The 19,461-nt window shown below is 48.9% G+C and overlaps 1 pseudogene; it reads right to left on the bottom strand.

Annotated features, from left to right (window-relative positions):
- Nucleotides 1–6,066: 6,066 nt before the first annotated feature.
- On the bottom strand, nt 6,067–6,905 carry LOC131483363 (transcription factor SOX-2-like; annotated as a pseudogene).
- Between the last annotated feature and the right edge of the window lie 12,556 nt (nt 6,906–19,461).

The following is a 19,461-nucleotide window of genomic DNA, read 5'->3' as shown; positions in this document are numbered from 1 at the left end:
GGACTGCGCCCCCCTGAGTCCTTGCCCACCCGCCCACCATCCACTCCAGCACCAAGCAGCTCACTAACACCTTCTAACTCCCTTCTCCACCCCCTCCTCCACACACACACATTCCTAAACTGCCTGCAGGCGGCTCCAGGGCCAATCAAGCTTACCCAGTGTCATTCTGGCTGCTTTTGTGTCAAACCTATTCAAATGGAGAACCAAGAGCCCCAAACACACATTGTTCGTTATTTAAAATGTTGAGTTCTAGTTTATATGATATTATGATATTATTATGTGCAGCTAATTCCTGCAACCTGATTCTTTACCATGAGCTGAAAACACCAGACGCAACAAGGTATCTTAGGAGGTTTATTCCAGTGGGGAAGGAACAGGATGGAGGGGAAGGGGAATGGGAGGAGGGGTAGGGTGGCTGGAAGAAGAGGAAGAGCAAAGAAGAGAGAGAGCCGTGCTTGGGTACCTTTTGGTCTGCCAGGTGTGGGGGGTGATGATTGAGGGCAGGCCCCAGGGGATTGGCAACTGCAGGTGAATGCCTATTGATGATTTGTGAGTGGGCGGGTTTGGGGAAGAGGCTGGAAGATTGGAGGTGGGATTCTCAGGTGGAATACCAGGTTACATCTGATTGGTGGATGGCTGGACTGGCATGAATTTCCTGTGCTCTGAGGAAGAAGTAATGGTGCAGAGTCCAGGTAGGATATTCAAATAAATTCTTCCACTCATACCATCATCCAGGGCCTGGGGGGCTCGGCCAGGATTCCCACACCTCTAACCAGCCCTCCCACCACCCTACAGCTGCTCCAGGATCAGGCAGGCTTGGCCAACAATATGGCTTCTGCATCAAGTCAATCTCCGGCCTGCTGCTCTGGAGCCGGGTCTGCTTGCCCTCACCCACAGTGCATCTGCCACGACCAGCTTATCCACTGCTCTATGGCCAGGTCCTTTTGGCCCACGAACCCTACACCACACCCAGCATGACCATCCCACTGCCCCATTTGCTGTTCCAGAGCCAACCTGATTCAGTCTTCCAAGGGCAGGTCCTATTTCTCTTGGATTGGGGCTGATGTCTTCCAGGGGTTCCTGAAGCTTTCCCCAACTAGGTCTGCCACTGGGGTTTTCTATGGGAAGGTCCTGCTTCCCCTGGGGGTCAGATGCTGGAGTCTTTCAAAGGTGTCTCTATTTCCCATGGGTTGGGGGCTAGGATCTTGCCTGGTGGGGGATCTTCTTTCCCCCAAAGGGTGGTGGCTGAGGTCTTCCAGGGGAAGTCCGTCCCTCGCACTTCAGGGATGGATTCTGCTTTCTTTTGGTTGGGGGCTGGGGTCATCTTGGGAATGTCCTCTCCCCCACGGGGTTGGGCGCTTGGCTTCGTCCATGTTGGGTGCTGTAGTCTGGCAGGGGTAGGTCCTGATTGCCCCTGACTCAGGGATTCAGTTTTTCCAGGGATGGACCATGCTTCCACCCACTGGCGTCAGGGGCTGGAGCCTTCCAGGGGCCTTATGCCGTTTTCCCTTCTCACTGCCCCACCCCCATCAGAATAATGGTCTTCCTGGGGCAGGAAACTACCCACAGGGAAGCTGGACTCACCCCTGGAGGACCCCAACCTTCTACCCAGGGCTAACCAGGACCTACCTCTGGAAGACTTTAGCATCTCATCCAGGGAGAGACAGGACCTGCCCCTGGGTAGTTTCCTGATTCTGCTCTGTGGTTCCTGCCTTTGCTGCCTCTATGCATGGCTGGATGTGGTGACTCATCCCCTTACTCTGTTGGTGCTTGCAAGATGGACTCCTGGTGCCACTTCCTGTGTCACTTCATCTCACAGCCTGCTGTGACCCAGCACACGGTTAGACCCAGAGTCAGCTGCACACTCCTCTCTGCCTATCTCAGGCCATGCTGGTGGGCACCTGCACCTTCCTGGAGGTCACAGTACAGGGAACAAGGGACCTTCCACTGAAGGCATGGCAGATTGATTGATTTGAAAGACATGGTAACAGAGGGAAAGAGATCTTTCAGGGTTAGGCTAGGCTAAAGCTAGGGACCAGGTACTTCAGCCAGGTCTCCTAGGTGCAATAAGCAGGGAGTTGGATCAGAAATGGAGCAGCCAGGACTCAAACTGGTGCTCTGATATGGGATGGCAGGTTGAAGATGTAAATTTGACCCAGGGCACCGTAATTTCAACACAAGTTCTGAGTAGTGGGAGAATGAATACTATCTTCTTTATCATTTGTTTATATTGATCCAAAGGGCTTGAATGGATGGGAAGACAGTTACTTGTATTTCTTCCCTGCTGTAGATGTGCACATCACAAAGATCCAGACTGGATAGCACCAAGTGGCCCATCAGGCTCTGTGTTGGCCCTTCTTGCACTGGCATGGAACTACCCAGTGTTATTGGCAACTTTCCGGAAAGTTCTAAAAGAATATCTTCTTCTTCTTCTTCTTCTTTTATTTTTGTTAATTATATCTTGAGACTCAGATTTATTTGTTGGGTTTGACAAGCAGGCTGTGGCATGGAAAGTGCCTCCTGAGTTCATCTGCCCTGGCAGTGCCAAGGCTGGTTGATGTGGTGGGTGTGCTGTGGGGCATGTTACTGTGGCTAAGCCAGTCTGTCCCTAGAGCAAGCTGCAGGCAGATTGCCTGGAGAAGCCTGAGGGAGGCATGACAGGCTGGCTAGAAGCACAGGCTTTGCCAGCTCTGAAGACCTGTGTTTGCTGCAATAAGCAAGGTGGGAATGCTAGATGTGTTGTGTACCCAGGGAGAGTGAGCCTATTCCAGAGGAGCAAGATGGAGGACAGGGGTGTTAGGGTTCCTGTCAGAGCCAGCCTAGAGCTGACAGCCTCCTGCAGTGCTATAGCCCACCCATTGTCCACTGATTGTAAACATGGCAGCCTCCTGTGGCTGTCCAACTCACCTGGTTCCTAAGGCAGGGTCAGCCAACTCACTCTTTTTATAAAAACCCATCTAACTCTGACATTGAGGTCACTTTCTGAAGGAAGGGAGAGCTGACCCAGGCTGGATGGTCAGTTTGCTTGACGCCTTCATAAACTTTGCTGTTTAGCAAACAGGCCTTGGCCATAGGATTGTCAACAGAAGGGGCCCAGCCCTGGGCTGCACCTGTTGAAGAGAGGCATAGGAGCCCAGCCAGGTGGTCTAGAAGCTAAAGTCCTTGCCTTGAACATGCCAGGATCCCATATGGACACCGATTCTAATCCCGGAATCTCCACTTCCCATCCAACTCCCTGCTTGTGGCCTAACAAAACCTTGGGATCCTGCTCCCTTGTGGGAGAATGGAGAAAGTTACTGGCTCCTGGCTTCAGATTGGTTCAGCACCAGCCATTGCGGTCACTTGGGTTTGAATCATCAGACAGAGGATCGTTCTCTGTCTCTCCTCCTCTCTGTCTATCTGACTTTGTGATAAAAACAAAATCAATTCAAGGGGGAAAAAAAAGAGAGAGGTGCTTGGACTGCAGGCATCCACCGTTCCCTGGTTTCTCTGTCCACATTTTGTTACTGCTAGGCCTTACCTCTCCCAGAACTCCAGAAAGTACACAAATTAGAAATACAAAGCATCTTAGAATTAACATCTTTCCTGTCCCACTCAAGCAGTAAAGAGATTGTGAGAAATAGACACATACAGGGGCCATGTTCAGGGGCTACCCTGAGACCTAAGTCCAACCAGGTTGGGGAAACCAAGACTCAGAGTGCCAGAGCAATGGAAGCATGTGACCAAGAGAGTGAGCCCTACCCATCAGAGTCCACTGTGGGGGCTTGTGAGGGGAGTGGTTACACAACAATGCAATACCAGCCCCTCTCATGTTCCAGATAGGTGAGCATACCAGGTGGGTAGGAAGAAACATCCAGGTAGTGGCTTCCAAACTGGTGACCCTGAACTGCCTGCCTAGACCACAACATTGGGAGAAGGAAGACACAGATTTCAATTTTTTATTTCTGGTTGATGCAGCAGACATTACTGCCCATTGTGAAAAAGTTTCCTTCTCTCTGCCCTTGGGGTGACTCATGTTAACCCCTCCCTGAGATGGTGCTGAATGGACACAATTTCCATCTTTTTCATGGGTGTTTCCTCCCTTGGAGTCCCTCTTGCTGAAGTGCAGGCCACCTTCCTTCTGCTTCTTAAACCCTGCTTTGCAAACTAGAGTTGTCTACATGAACGTTATTACATGAGAAAAGAAATAGGTTGTTGCAGTGTTTCGTGTTGATTTCCCTACCACACTAGCCCACTTTGTCCTGCAGCAGCAGCAAGGCTATGGAGGCAGGCAGGCTAGGAATGAGTGTTGTGGGGCCTATCCCTTCTGTCCCTGGAGGAGCCTCCAGGTAGGCTAGGTGTGTCGGAGATGACACTGGAGGGTCAGGTGAGGAGGCAGAGTGGGCATGTTGCATGGCAGGGGACTCAAGGTGTGCAGGCTGGGACTGCAGGGTCACCAGCTAAAGGGGCCCAGCCCTGGAGTGGCTGGCAAGCACACTGCCTGCTGAGGGTGTGGGATCATTGGCTAAGCCCAACTCACTCTCAAGCTCCGGACAGTGGACAGTGTGGCAGTGCTCCTGGGATAGAGCCCAGGCTGTCTAACCAAGCCTGGCCGTGGATGGGCAAGTGGGGTGATGGAAGGTGTTATGTTAAAGAAGCCCTTCACTACCTCCCTCCCATCCATGCAATTCAGCCTGGCCCTGAAATGGAGGACTACAGGCTGTAGGAGCAGGGACACCGGCCAGGATGACTTGGCTATGAAGCAGATGGCAGGCAGAGAGGGGGCGCACAGTTCACTGGCTTGTCCGGCTTGTTCCTGGAATAGCAGCCAGTGGGTTCCTTGCTCTCCGGGCTTACTGTCATGACCCAATGACTCTGAAATGCATGGTGTGCATACTAGGTGTATGTGGGGATACCAACCAAGCACATGTGAGGCTGAGCAACCTTGGAGCTAGGGCTGAGGGATGCACTGGCATAGGCAGCTGGAATGATTTGGCCCTGGAGCAGATGGAGTGCATGCTCAGGGCCAGGAATGCTGTCTGAACAGACTTGGGCCTAGATCAGTGGTAGGGGGCAATGGTGAGGTTGGGTTAGAATCACGAGGAGCAACAGTTGAGCCCACCTGACCCTTGAGTGACTTGTAAGCAAGCTGGGAAAGTGGGACAGGGTCAAGGGGGGCAGGATTGTTAGCAGAGTGGACATCCTTGCCGGCTGGGGGCACAGGGGATGCCAGCTGAACTGGCCAATCCTTGCAGTGGTGGTCTATGAGCTTCTTGGAAGGGCAAGGCCCCACATGCAACTTGGTCTATGAGCAGCCTGTTGGGGGTGCCGGGTGGCTGGCAGTGCCCTGCTGGTTCTATAGCAGCAAGTGGAGAAGTGGGACAGGTGTGTTGGTTTCTTGGGCTGAGTGGGCCTGGGCCTGGAGCAGCCGGAAGCCTAGGGGTGCAGGGATCATCAGCCTAGCCTTGGGATCCTGCAGCCTCATGGGAGACCCGGAAGAGCTCCTGTCTCCAGGCTTCATATTGGCTCAGCTACAGCCATTGTGCTCACTTGGGGAATGAATCATCCGATGGAAGATCTTCCTCTCTGTCTCTCCTCCTCTCTGTATATCCACCTTTCAATTAGAAAAAAAAAAAAGCTGTGTGCAGTTTTCATTTACTTCAGATCTATACAAGGTCCATTCCCCTGGCCCTCCCCAGTCCACCCACCAGCCATTTTTTTTTCTGTGCAAAAATAGTCCCCCCAAAAAAGAAGTCCAGCATCTCTACATCTTTTATAAAGTTCTCTTGTCAGCGGCACAGGTTTTGTGTTGTGCGTAGAAGGGATTGGTGGTCTCCTCTGAAGGTGTCATTTGCTCTAATGAAATGTTCTTTGTCACATACCAGGATTTGTGTTGCATGCGCTTGTTTTTTTCGTCATGCTTCCTTCTCACCCTACTTTTGCACCCATCCCATTTCCCGGGTTTTTGTTTGTTTCCTTTTCCTCTGAAAATGTCTTTCCCCCTACTCCCCACCCCACTATCACCCCCAACCTCTGCTCTTGCCCCACACCCTGTCCTTCTCCAGTCCGCTGTCTGGCAGGCCCCCCTCACATGTGCGAGAGGGGCAGTGTGCTGTTAATGACCGTACTGGACACCGGGCTGCTCTGGTAGTGCTGTGACATGAGCAGTCGACTTTGCACCGGGGAGGTACATGCTGATCATGTTCCGAGGGTTCCCGGCCTGGCAGAGCTCCCTGGAGTGGAAAAGGTAAACATGGAGGGGCTAAAGCTGGCCTTGGACTTGACTACCTAGTCCAAGGAGCCTAGCGCCATGCCAGGGGTGCTCTGCTGTAAGTAGGACATGCTGTAGGTGGGAGAGCCGTTCATGTAGGTCTGTGAGCTGGTCATGGAGTTGTACTGCAGCGAGCTGATATCATAGAGGTGCAAGGGCTGCATCTGAGCCGCACCATGCGTGTTGAGGCCCAGGTGCTGCGGGCAGCCTAGATGGCCCTGCATCATGCTGTAGCTGCCATTGCTCCAGCCATTCACGTGGGTGTAGCTGTCCATGCGCTGGTTCACGGCCACGCCCAGGCCAGCGCCCATCCCAACCCCGCTAGCCATGCTGTTGCTGCTGGGAGCCAGCATCCCGCCATGCTGCATGTACTTATCCTTCTTCAAGAGCTTTTTGCTTTTCGGCCATGGCTGATATTTATAATCTCTGTGTTTCTACTTGTGCAGCGTCTGCAGCCACTTGGCCTCGGCAGTGAACGGCCGCTTCGCTATCTCCCACTAAGTTTCCCCTCTGCGCCCAGGCATTTGCTGATATCAACGTTGTGCATCTTGGGGTTCTCCTGGGTCATCTTGTTACACTGCCCACGGGAACACACCATGAAGGCGTTCATGGGCCTTTTGGTTGCTGTAGCCCGCTGCCGCCATGGTGTTGCCATTGCCTCAGCCTCCCCCAGAATTCGGCTGTGTGCCCAGTGGCTTCAGCTCCAGCTCCATCTGTTGTCCATGCGGGCGCTGTGCACATGGGCCCGGCCCGCTGGAGGCCGGACACCCTCAGCGTGGCGGGAGAACTCGAGGGGGTAGGCGGCGGGGGAGCGCAGGAGGAGAAGGAGGAGGTGGAGGGGAGGCGAGCGGGTGTGATTGGGGATCACGGGGTTCCGAGAGGAGACCAGGTGGAGGAGAGCAATTTGGGGAGGGGCCAAAGAAAGGGGACAGAGCTGTGTGTGGGGGGGGCGGTGAGGGAGGGAGGGAGAGAGAGAGAGAGAGAGAGAAGCGAACAGTGTTTCCCTCCACCTCCGGCAGATGCCGCAGCTACCCGCTGCGATTATTATTATTATTGTTGTGATTTTTTTTTTTTTTTGGAAAGGCTTAAGCCCCGGACTCAAACTTCTTCCTGCCTTTCTCACTCTCTGCTTCTTGTTCCCTCAGTCCTTAAAGAGGCAGAAAACTACTTCCCCCTTTTGCTAGCACTCCCTTCTCTGCCTTTACAACTCCTGATAACTTTTTTGAACAAGTTAATAGACACCCGTCCGAGCGCTAGTTCCAGTCCCAGCGGCCCTGCTTCCCATTCAGCTCCCTGCTTGTGGCCTGGGTAAGCCTTGGGACCCTGCACCCCTCTGGCAGACCTGGAGGAAGTTCCTGGCTCCTGGCCTTTTTTATGGGCAAGCACCAGCCTTTGTGGTCACTTGGGGAATGAAACATCGCACAGAAGAGCTTTCTCTCTGTCTCTCCTTTCTGTATACCTGACTTTGCAATCAAAATAAGCTAAATCTTAAAAAGAAAACTTGTATTTAATCAGGCACAAACATTATTCTTAGGGCACAGGAGGCTAGGAATTCTTAAGTTTACATTTAGAAAATCTCACTGGTCGGCAAAGGGTGTAGACATGTTTGAGATGATGGAAAATTATTAGATAGGGTAAAGAACAGAGAGCAGATTATAGAAAAATAGGAGCCAGGAAGTCAGCAGGGAGTTATTTCAAGAACACCGGACACAGGGAAGAGGCGACGATCTCTGAGCAGTGTTTAGGGAAGAGAAAGCCCAGCAGCCACTGGTGAGCTGTGACCCGGATTCAAAGGACAACCAGGGATCCAAAGGCAGCCACAGATCAGCCCTTGCAGCAGCCAGGTGGGAGCTTGGGTTCACATGGCGAGCTCGGTAGGTGAAGACAGGCTGGGACTGGCCAATCCTGCCAGATACTTTGGATGTGGGGAGAAAGGCACCCTCCTTCACTGCTGGTGGGAATGTAGGCTAATACAACCACTGTAGAAATCAGTATGGAGAGTGCTTGGAGAATTGCAAATAAATCTGCCATATGACCCAGCTATCCTGCTGCTAGGAATATACCCAATGGAAATGATATCTGCATGTGAGAAGGGGATCTGTAATCCTATTTACAGTAGCACAAGCTACAATAGCAAAGACATGGAAACAATCTAGTTGCGCATCCAAAGAGTGGTTAAAGAAACTGTGGTACATCTAATCCATGGAATATTATTCAGCTATTAAGAACAATGAAATTATACTACTTACAACTAGTTTGTCCCAACTAGAAACCATTATGCTCAGCGAAATGAGTCAGTCTCAAAAGAACAAATACCATAATGTTCTCTCTTATATAAGGAAACCAGTGTGGAATGTATAACTTCAATAATTCAATCAACACTGTTTTTGTTTTGTTTTGTTTTGTTTTGGCTGCATCCCATGTGTTTTGAAGTTTTTTTATATCAGTTTTATTTATTCCAAATACTCTCTCTTTTTAAAAAATGTATTTATCTTTATTGCAAAGTTGTATATACAGAGAGGAAGAGAGACAGAGAGGAAGATCTTCCATTCGATGATTCACTCCCCAAGTGAGCACAAAAGCCGGTGCTGTGCCAATCAGGAGCCAGGATCCAGGAACTTCCTCCAGGTCTACCCTACGGATGCAGGGTCCCAAGCATTTGTGCCATCCTTCACTGTTTTCCCAGGCCACAAGCAGGGAGCTGGATGGGAAGTGGAGCTGCTGGGATTAGAACTGGTGCTCACATGGGATTCCGGCCAAAATATTCTGTCCTTTTGTCAATTCATTGCTGGCTCATGGAATATGTGGTGCATCATTTTTTTCAAGAGACTTTTGTATCTCCGTCTTGTCACCAATGTGCTGGTTACTCAGTGGCGTGTTTTTTCATGGAGCTGTATTTTGTTGTTGTTGTTGAGGCTATTGTTCTACCTCATACCAGTTGCTGACCTTGTTTCATGGTTTCTCAATTATGGAAATGTATAGTGATGGGGTACTGGGGTCTACCATTTCCAGATGTGGGGATATAATGCAACATTTATTCCTGCATCCAGATGGCAGATGGATTCCCAATGAAACTGTTGGACAAGTGTAGACAATGGGATGCTAGAGCATTTGCATTTGTCTGTTCCAGCTGCTTGGGGAGTGAATTAGTGGATGTAAGACCTTCTTCGCCGTCTCTCCTCCTCTCTCTATCTCTGATATTTCTACAAAAAAAAAAAAAAATTAAATATCCCATAGAAAGATGTTTTAAAACAGAAACCAAAAGTCACAAATTCTGGAAACCGAGTAACAGAAACACATACATATGCATAAAATAGGAAATATAGATATAATATGAATTACATCTATCACTGCAAGTTTTCTTTTGCTAGATTGAATCTGGATAAGCCCTCTTCTCGGTTTGTGTCTTACACATTATTGTGAATGTGTAATCTGTATTTTAAAAAGTGAAATGAACTAATGAAAAAAACCTTGGCAATACAAAGAAGACAAGTTTCAGAAAGCATTGAACATTCGGTGAGGTGTATCTGCAGACTCTTGTCCTACATTTCTGTGTGTTTTCAGACTTGAACAGGATCCTGAAGCAGAGAGGGAAGGAGAGGCCAGGAGGTGGACTGATGTGAGAGGCGACAGCGGCCCCTGCTGTTGGACGGCTCAAGCTGCAAGAGAGGAGGCCCCTTCCCGGCTGAGGTGAAGCCCCGCCCCTCACTCCCCCTCCCTCCAGAATCCTACCTGAGTGCCCTTTGTGATTATGATTGGCTACGTGTTGTGACGCCATGCGTAGTCGTGAGGACGGTCCAATCACGCGCGCCCAGGAAGCCCTGTGGCAGCAGGCAGGAGGCTGTTGTGGGCGCCGCCATAGCCACGTTGCTGGTTGTGCTGGTGGAGAGGCGCAGGTGGCTGAGCCAGTGCTGCCCTGTGAGCTCCCTCCCTGCAGGAGCCTCTACAGGACCCCCGACTCGTGAGAAGCTGGGAAGGGTGAGTGTGTGAGAGCATCTCCTGAGGCCCCGGGGCGGGCGGGGGCCAGGAGGGGGCCCTTGGGGTCCTCACTCTGCAACACTGACCTTGAACACTAGGCCTCCCAGTTGAACCCATTGTGCAGTGAGGAGGGGAGAGTGCCCGGGACAGTTCGACCTTCATGATGGGCATGATTTCCATTTTTTATTTTCTATTTTATTGTATTTTACTTTATTTTAATTTTCTACCTCATTGCAACTTCTTTTTTAATTGGCCCGATTTTCTTGATTTGGGCAACAGCGTCTCCAGCTCGCAGCTCAGTCCTCAGTGAAGCTCCTCCTAAGGGTCTGGGGCAGTTTTCTTGTTGCTGACACCAGAGCAGCACAGACTCCAGCAGTTAGAACCAACAGCCTTGTTTTCCTGCGAGTTGTGCTGCAAGGTTGAGGGGCAGCATGTGGTGCTGGCGCTGTGCTTGGCAGAGGCCTGGGGTGGCACAGCGACCTTGTAGACAAGCCAAGGGAGTGCACGGGGACTCACGCAAAGGGGCTTCTCTAGAAGAACCTGACGAAGGAGCTGTGAAGGCAGCACTACTGATTTATCCTGATGGCTTCTGGTATGTTGTCACCCATTTCCTGAAGTTCTCACAATTGGGATTAAATGTGCCCATGAGTTGTAGAGGGAATAAGTCAGGTTCAGCAGAGAGCATTAAGGCAGGGAATAAATCTGTGAATGTCCAGAACTCTTGTCTCAATGCCAAGTGCTGCTCTCTGCCCTGAAAAATCACAACAGGAGTCATTATTTCCTCAAGATACAATTCCATAAGTTGTCTTTTTATTTCCCTATCTCACAGAATAATCATTAGGTCTTTAGAGGAACTGTTTGCTGTGAACAGTAGGCGTGGAAGAAAAGCAGTGAATGCCCACCTGACACAGCACAGGAAGCCCTCACTGCCCTGTGTGGGTGTGTGTGACAGTGGTTAAGATGACATTGGGACTCCTGTGTCTCCATCAGAATGCCTGGGTTTCAGTTCTGTGCCAATGCAGTGTGCAGCTACTGCCCAGGCTGGGAGGCAGCAGACAGTGGCTTGGGTAGCAGTGTGAAAAACCTGACTTATTTTTGGTGTTGTGGCTGTTGTAGGAATGTCAGAAATGAAAGATTAGATGAAAAAGCCTACAGGTAAGTAAAAAAAAAATCAACATTAGCTGTTAGGAACTCTCAACTTTGACCCTCCATTCAAACATTAACAGGTTCCTCAATATATTCTTTTTGCTTTCCTCAGTTTCAAAACACCTTGTAGAGTAGAGGAGAGAGAGAGCGAAAGATCTTCCATCTTATGATTCACTCCCCAAGTGAGCCGCAACAGCCGGTGCTGTGCTGATCTGAAGCCAGGAACCAGGAACCTCTTCCAGGTCTCTCACGCGGGTGCAGGGTCCCAAAGCTTTGCGCCATCCTTGGCTGCTTTCCCAGGCCACAAGCAGGGAGCAGTATAGGCTGGGAAGTGGAACTGCCGGGATTAGAACCGGTGCCCATATGGGATCCCGGGGCGTTCAAGGTGAGGACTTTAGCCGCTAGGCCACTGTGCCAGGCCCGGAAATAAATCAAATCGTAAAAAAAAAAAACACACACACACACACACACAAAACAAACCTTGTGGCGAGTCACAAATTGATTCAGGGAAGACGCCAGTGGGAATACTGGCTGACCCATAAGAGATGGATGGAGGCAGAAGGACTCTTAGAACAGAACACAGATGGGATAAGAAAAAAAAGGCTCAGGTAGTGAAGGAATAGATATACATTGTTGTAATCTGATTCTTTTCTATTTTAGTTACATTTTTAAAAAAGATTTATTTTTTTTTATTGGAAAGTTAGATATGCAGAGAGGAGGAGAGTCAGAGAGGAAAATCTTCTGTCTGATCATTCACTCCCCAAGTGGGCGCAATGGCCAGTGCTGCGCTGATCCGAGGCCAGAAACTTCTTCAGGTCTCTCACACAGCTGCAGGGTCCCAAGAACTTGGACTGAACTAGACTGTTTTCCCAGGCCACAAGCAGGGAGCTGGATTTTAAGTGGAGCTGCCGGGATTAAAACTGGCGCCCATATGGGATCCCAGCAAGTTCAAGGGGAGGGCCTTAGGCACTAGGCCATCGTGCAGGGCCCAAACAAATTGTTTTTTTATGACAATACTTTGTAATTTTCCAAGGTCTCATTTCAATTAGCATTTGAGTCAGCACAAGATCATGTATCCTTAGGTGCCTTTAAAATGTATTTACTTATTTGGAAAGAGTTAGGCAGAGACATGAAAGGACAGAAACAAAGAGAAAGCTTCTATCTTGTGGTTCCTGCTCCTAAACGATTGAAATTCTCAAGGCTGGACAGGGCAAGGCCAGGAGCCAGATCCTGATGGAATATTCCTCAAACTGCGTTAACAATAGCTAGTATAATTTTTTAAAGATTTATTTATTTTATTTCAAAGTCAGATACACAGAGAGGAGGAGAGACAGAGAGGAAGTTCCTCCGTCCGATGATTCACTCCCCAAGTGAGCCGCAACGGCTGGTGCGCGCCGATCCGAAGCCGGGAACCAGGAACCTCCTCTGGGTCTCCCACGTGGGCGCAGGGTCCCAAGGCCTTGGGCCATCCTCGACTGCTTTCCCAGGCCACAAGCAGGGAGCTGGATGGGAAGTGGAGCCGCCGGGATCAGAACCGGCGCCCATATGGGATCCCAGGGCTTTCAGGCTGAGGACTTAAGCCAATAGGCCATGCCGACGGGCCCTAGTATGAATATTTTTAACTGTTAATAGTCAGTATCAGTGGTTATATTTTATGCTTTTATTTGAATGAAACAATTTATTACTAAACAATTTTCTCCAAGGAAAGCATATTTACTAGATTATTTCAGAAGCTATAGGAACCAATATGACGTCTTGGATGCAAGGACCCAGCCTGTGTGTGTCTAGGTGTGAGTGACGTTCCAAGGGTGGGGTGTGGAGGGTGGAGTGCCCTGCCTTGAGTGCTCACCCAGCCGGGCTTCCTAAGGGACCCTGGACAACAGAGAATACTGGATAATGCAACACTGGGCTCAGCCCTGAATGACCCCCGTCGCAAGCTTTGATTGGGTACAAGCACTGGTTTCTGCACCGGGAGCAAGTAAACTGGGTGCCAGAGCAGCAATGATTCAGCTGTTTGTCTTGGCCTGTGAAAACATCACACCAAGGGCCCAGTGCAGAAGCCCAGGGGCTAAAAGTCCTTGCCTTGCAAGCACCAGGATCCCATATGGGCGTGGTTTTGTGACTCCACAGCCCCACTTGCCATCCAGCTCCCTGGTCCTGGCCTGGGAAAGCAGTCAAGGCCAGTCCAAAGCCTTGGGACCCTGCACCTGTGTGGGAGACATGAGAGGTGCTCGTGCCTCCTGGCTTCAGATGGGATGAGCTGCGGTGGTTGTGGCTGCTTTGGGAGTGAATGATCAGACAGAAGTGTTTCCAGTCTCTCCTCCTCTCTGTACATCTGCCTTTCAAGAAAAATAAGTAAATCTTAAAAAAGAGAAAAATTCTCACTTTCCTATAGCCCTTGAACCTTTTTACCCTAATTAACTATGTAAAGATTGTCAAAACTATAATAATATTAATAGAAACATTCCACAGTATATTAAAAAAAGAGAGAAAAATTCAATGTGGTGGGCACAAAAGATCACCACAGAGCCCTTGGTACTTGCTCTCTGTTTAGTCCACATTTTCTTTCTGTGTTCAGTAGAACGGCCTTGTCCCTGCTGCCTCAGGGGAAGCGCATCTCCCCAGGTCCGCTGTGCAGGCTGTCCTCCAGGTGACCAACGTGTGAGCCTGTTGTTCTGGAAGGTCTTCAGGTGAGCCTGCTCTCCTTCAGTGCGTTGATGGTCCCGTAATGGGGTGATAGACGCTGGGAGTGTTTCCTGGTGTCACCTCAAAGACTGGAATGTACTGGGTGGGATCCAAACTTCACCCCAGGGCTGAAGAGGAAACTGAACCTAGATGACAGGTGGAGGAGGGTGGAAACTTGAACTTCAGTCTAAATCATGGGATTATCAAAATGACTCCATGCAAGCCCTTCCCAGGTGATCTGATTATGTTAATAGGCTCCAGGGAACACATTCCAATCCAATGAGTTCACTGTTGACAGGTCCTGGGGGTTTCTCAAATGAACTCACAGGGCAATATCTCTTTCTACACAAACTACCTCAAGGTGAAAAATACCAGGGATAGGGGTGAAGCTATTTGCACCACAGGGATGAAAGGCATAAACAGATGCAGGGAGTAGGACACCCCCGGGTCTGCTTTGGATGGTGCTTAAGAGTGACCAATCAGAAGAGCAACTGCATGTGGGATGAGTCTAGGCGGCAGTTAGGCTGTCAGTTGACAGGAAGTACCGCCTCTTCCGCTAAGCCCTGCCCACCTCAGATACTTAAGGCCCTTGCCAAGGCAATGAGCTGGGATTCTCTCTGAGGAAAGTAAACTGCACAGCAGGTTTCTGCGCTGCACAGCTTCCCAGAGCATCCTGCGAGCATCCTGCAACTTTGAATCGTGACACGGATCGACAGAGCACTTGGGTGAGTGGGCCGGTCTTTTGTGTTCTGGATATTCCCGCGTTTTTGAGAGAGGCTCTCCAATAAACTTCAACCAAATAACAACACACACAAAACCACATCCACAGCTGATTGGGGTGATGGACTGTGCAGGGCCCTGTACTTGCAAGACACACAAGAAACTAGTCCAGCAGAACAATACCCAAGAAGAGAAGTGCAGGTTCCATGGTCTGCTATGAAGTGCAAGTACCAGAGCCGAGCCTCCTCAGAGGCTCAGAATGGAGCATTGGAGAGCATAACCAGGTACACATGGAGCATATGGCAGTCTATCGGAACCAGCAGAGGGTACCTGGCACCACAACAGAGGACAGAATAAATCAATCCACTACCCCAGCCATATGTTGCCAGTGAAAAACTGGGCAAACAAAGACTCTAAGGTGGACTACATCAATCCGTGGATTCTGCAGCGACTTCATTGTGATTGGAATGGTCAGACTGGCAGGAATTCCTAAGTGTTGAAGTATCAAAACCACTTGATCAAAACCCTCGGAGCATGCCCTACATCGGGGACCTAGGATAGGTGGGAGGCTGGATGGGACTTCTCCCTTTATCTTCCCCTTTACCCCAGACACAGAAGAAGAAAAAAAAGAGGGCCCGACGGCGTGGTCTAGTGGCTAAAGTCCTCGCCTTGAATGCCCCAGGATCCCATATGGGCGCCGGTTCTAATCCCGGCAGCTCCACTTCCCATCCAGCTCCCTGCTTGTGGCCTGGGAAAGCAGTTGAGGAAGACCCAAAGTTTTGGGACCCTACACCCATGTGGGAGACCCGGAAGAGGTTCCCGGCTTCAGATCAGCGCGCACCAACTGTTTCGGCTCACTTGGGGAGTGAATCATCGGACAGAAGATCTTCCTCTCTGTCTCTCCTCTCTGTATATCTGACTTTGTAATAAAATAAATAAATCTTAAAAAAAAAAACCGAGAATGTGGAAATAATTGTCTTACCCGCTCTCCTGTAGCCCTTGAACCTTTGTGCCCTAATTAACCATGTAAAGATTGTAAAAAAAAAAAAAATGAGACACACATCCTGGTATCTTAATAAAGGAAAGAAAATGCAATCTACAACAGGAGATGTGGACATCTAGTAGAGTGGATGAGAAACTGCTTTGGAGACACTCACCCTACACTGGACTTCCTGTGTTTGTGTTATCACTCCACAACCAATTCCATCTTGCTGCTAACACACTCCCTTGGAAGCAGGCAGGGAATTTCTCAAGTATGTGAGTCATTGAAATTGCTATCATGGACACAGATTTAGTTCCTGGCTCCTGTTTTTGCCTTGAACATGTCACAATCTTGCAGGACTTTAAGGAGTTAACCAGATGATAGATCACTTTGCCTCTATGAGTAGTACAAATAAAATAAATGAACAAAAATTATTTCTAAAATAAGATAAAAAAGGTTTTTTAAAGATTTATTTTTTACAAAGTCAGATATACAAAGAGGAGGAGAGACAGAGAGGAAGATCTTCTGTCCCATGACTCAATCCCAAGGGACCGCAAAGACCAGTACTGTGCTGACCAAAAGCTAGGGGCCAGGAACTTCCTCCAGGTCTCCCACGCAGGTACAGGGTCCCAAGGCTTCAGATTGTCCTCAACTGCTTTTCCAGGCCACAAGCAGGGAGCTGGACAGAACAGGACTTTCAGGATTAGAACCTGCGCCCATATCGGATCCTGGTGTATTCAAGGCAAGGACTTTGGCCACTAGGTCACAGCGCTAGGCCCAAGAAAAGTAATCTAAAAACAACAATTGACATGGCTGCATAATGCAACTTTTCACACACAATTTAGAGGACCACAGGCTTCTTCCCAGTGATTCTAAATAAAGCATCACATTATTGAAGGGAATTCTCATAGACCAACTAGGGAAGGTACACACTGACTGGCAGTAATCAGGACAAGTTAATGCTTCAGTATCAGTGCCCAGCCAGTGGGAACAGCTACTGAGCAATGTGATCAGAGATCTCAGCTAACACTACATGAAGACAATAAAGTCTACCAAGTCCTAGAGAAACACAAAATAAGTGCTCATGGAGGAAATATTAGACTCCAATCCTTATACCCTAACAATACTTCATACACCATCAGAATTTACCCACAGTTTGCAACCTAAGAATATTGACCCATATGGAAAACACTTGACATAATTAGCATATGAGAAATAAAAAGCAAGAAAAATGTCATCACCAGTATCAAACGCTAAAGCAGGGCTCAGCCCTGTGACCTAGCAAACAGTCCTCGCCTTGAATGTGCCAGGGTCACATATGAGTGCCAGATCTTATCCCGGCAGCCCTGCTTCTGATCTAGCTCCTTTCTTGGATGCTGGGAAAGCACTAAAGGGTGGACCAAAGCCTTGGGGCTCTGCACACACAAGGGAGACCTGGAAGCGCCTCCTGCCTCCTGCTTTGAATTGGCATGGCTCCGGCCATTGCGGTCACTTAGGCAGTGCATCATCAGACAGAAGATCTTCCTCTATGTCTTTTCTCTCTATATCTCTGACTTTGCAATGAAAATAAATAATTCTGAAAGAAAAAAAGAAAGAAAGAAAGAAAGAAAGAAAGAAAGAAAGAAAGAAAGAAAGAAAGAAAGAAAGAAAGAAAGAAAGAAAGAAAGCTTCTTTAGACCCCTAACGCAAAGGCCAGCATTGGGGTATAACGTGTAAAGCTGCTAACTGCAACACCAGCATCCCATATGGAATCAGCTGTTCCACTTCCAGCCCAGCTCTCTGTTCATCTCCTGGGAAAAGCAGTGGAAGATCATCCAAGTGCCTGGGCCCTGATCACCCATATGCAAGGCCTGGAGGAAGCTGCAGGCTACTGGACTCAGCTTGGTGTAGCACTGGTTATTTTAGCCACCTGCAGAGTGAGCCAGTGGGTAGAAGATCTCTGTCTTTTACTTTTTAACTCTAACTTGAAAATGAACAAATAAAACAAACAAAAACATTTTTAAAAAAGAAAAGAAAAACATTTTTAAGGTTAATTTATTTATTTCAACGAGGGAGATGGAGATTCATTTTCTGGCTCACTTCATGTTTGGCAGCACTCTCTGGGCCAAACCAAAGCAAGGAAATTAGAGCTTCTTCTGGGTGTCCCACAAGGGGGCAGGAAACCAAGCATTTGGGACATGTTACACTGCTTTCCCGGACTTTGTAATGAGGAGCAAAATTGCAAAGGAAGCAGCCACATCTTGAACCCCTATGCAGGTGGCAGCTTGATTCACTGTGATACCACATTACTGAAAAATACAGTTTAAGACATCACAAACATCAAGCATCAGACAGTACTAGGATGTAGTCACCTCTGGGGATGGAAGATCAAAGAGATCAAGGCCTGAACTGAAAAAGGCTTTTTTCTAGATGAGTATGCAGTTTATACTGTTTACAGTCTCACTGAAAACTTCACAGAAATTAAAGTTGTCAAGAAGTTAGTTTTCTTTCTCTGAGACCATTGCATAAACTCTGATCCCATGCAAGAGAACAAAGATGTGACATGCCAATCAGGGCACAGCATTCCTGCCTAAGTGAGCAAACTGGAAATCAAAGCACCAGGACATGACAGAGAATGAGCTCTGGGAAGCAGCCTGTTTACACTTCACAGGGAGACTCACACTCAGCAGCTTCCCCATGTTCCCAGGCCTTGGGGATCACTCTCACTGAGGACACAGTGCACAGGGGGCTCACTGCACTGATGGAGAGAATCCTAAGCAGCCAGAAATGTGGCAGTGTGGACCTGGGAACTCCTCACAGCCTGCAGTGTCTCCTCCAGCATCTTCACTCTTTGCTGCAACCACACATTTAAGATCAAGTGAACGCTGTGGCCTCTGTGATTTTTTTTTTAACACCAAATATGTTTGCTTAATACCAATTTGCCACCAAGAATTAGTCACAACACAATTAAACTATTTCATCATCTGCAATTAGTAGAGGCCTCAGGGTCAAGGCTCAATCTCTATACACAGGAGCAGGCTAATGTTAGTGGATAGCAGGTGTTAGCTCTTTTGGGTCTTATGTCCCTTTTAAGAAGTTACCTAGGATGCCCAGCACAGTATCCTACTGGTTAGAGTCCTCCCCTTGCATGGGCCAGGATCCCAAGTAGATGCTGGTTGTAATTCCTGTGATTCCACATCCCATTCAACTCCCTGCATGTGGACCGGGAAGGCAGTGGAGGACAGACCAAAGCCGCCAAAATTTCACCTTCACCAAAATCATTTGTTGGTACAAATTATCCTCTGACTAAACCAACTTGTGGCTGCAAAATGAAACTGCTGTGTATCCCAATCTCACCACCCTAGGATTTACCTGGGCCTTTGCCAAGGTTTTACTCCCTAGGTAGCCAAGGCTGAGAGAATGCAGAGTGCATCAATCATTTCTTTAGATGACATTAATATGTCACCAAGGAATGGAGCTCTGGATGGGTAAAGAATATATTAATGCTCCGAGAGGCTATCTATATAAAACAGATGGACCACTATAGACGCCCTCCAGTTTTAGGGCATCAGCTGCCACTCTGAATAGCAACCTCCAATCTACTGCTGTCTTTCAATGGGACTGAGTGAGCCACAGGATGAGATAGTCTGTTACACTTTTGGGCCTGGTGCAGTGGCTCAGCAGCTAAAGTCCTTGGCTGCAGCGTGCCGGGATTCCATAT

This window comes from Ochotona princeps, chromosome 25 (genome assembly GCF_030435755.1).
Source record: "Ochotona princeps isolate mOchPri1 chromosome 25, mOchPri1.hap1, whole genome shotgun sequence".
Taxonomy (NCBI): Eukaryota; Metazoa; Chordata; class Mammalia; order Lagomorpha; family Ochotonidae; genus Ochotona; species Ochotona princeps.
The sequence above is the reverse complement of the archived record's forward strand: the minus strand, read 5'-3'. Positions and strand labels throughout refer to the sequence as shown.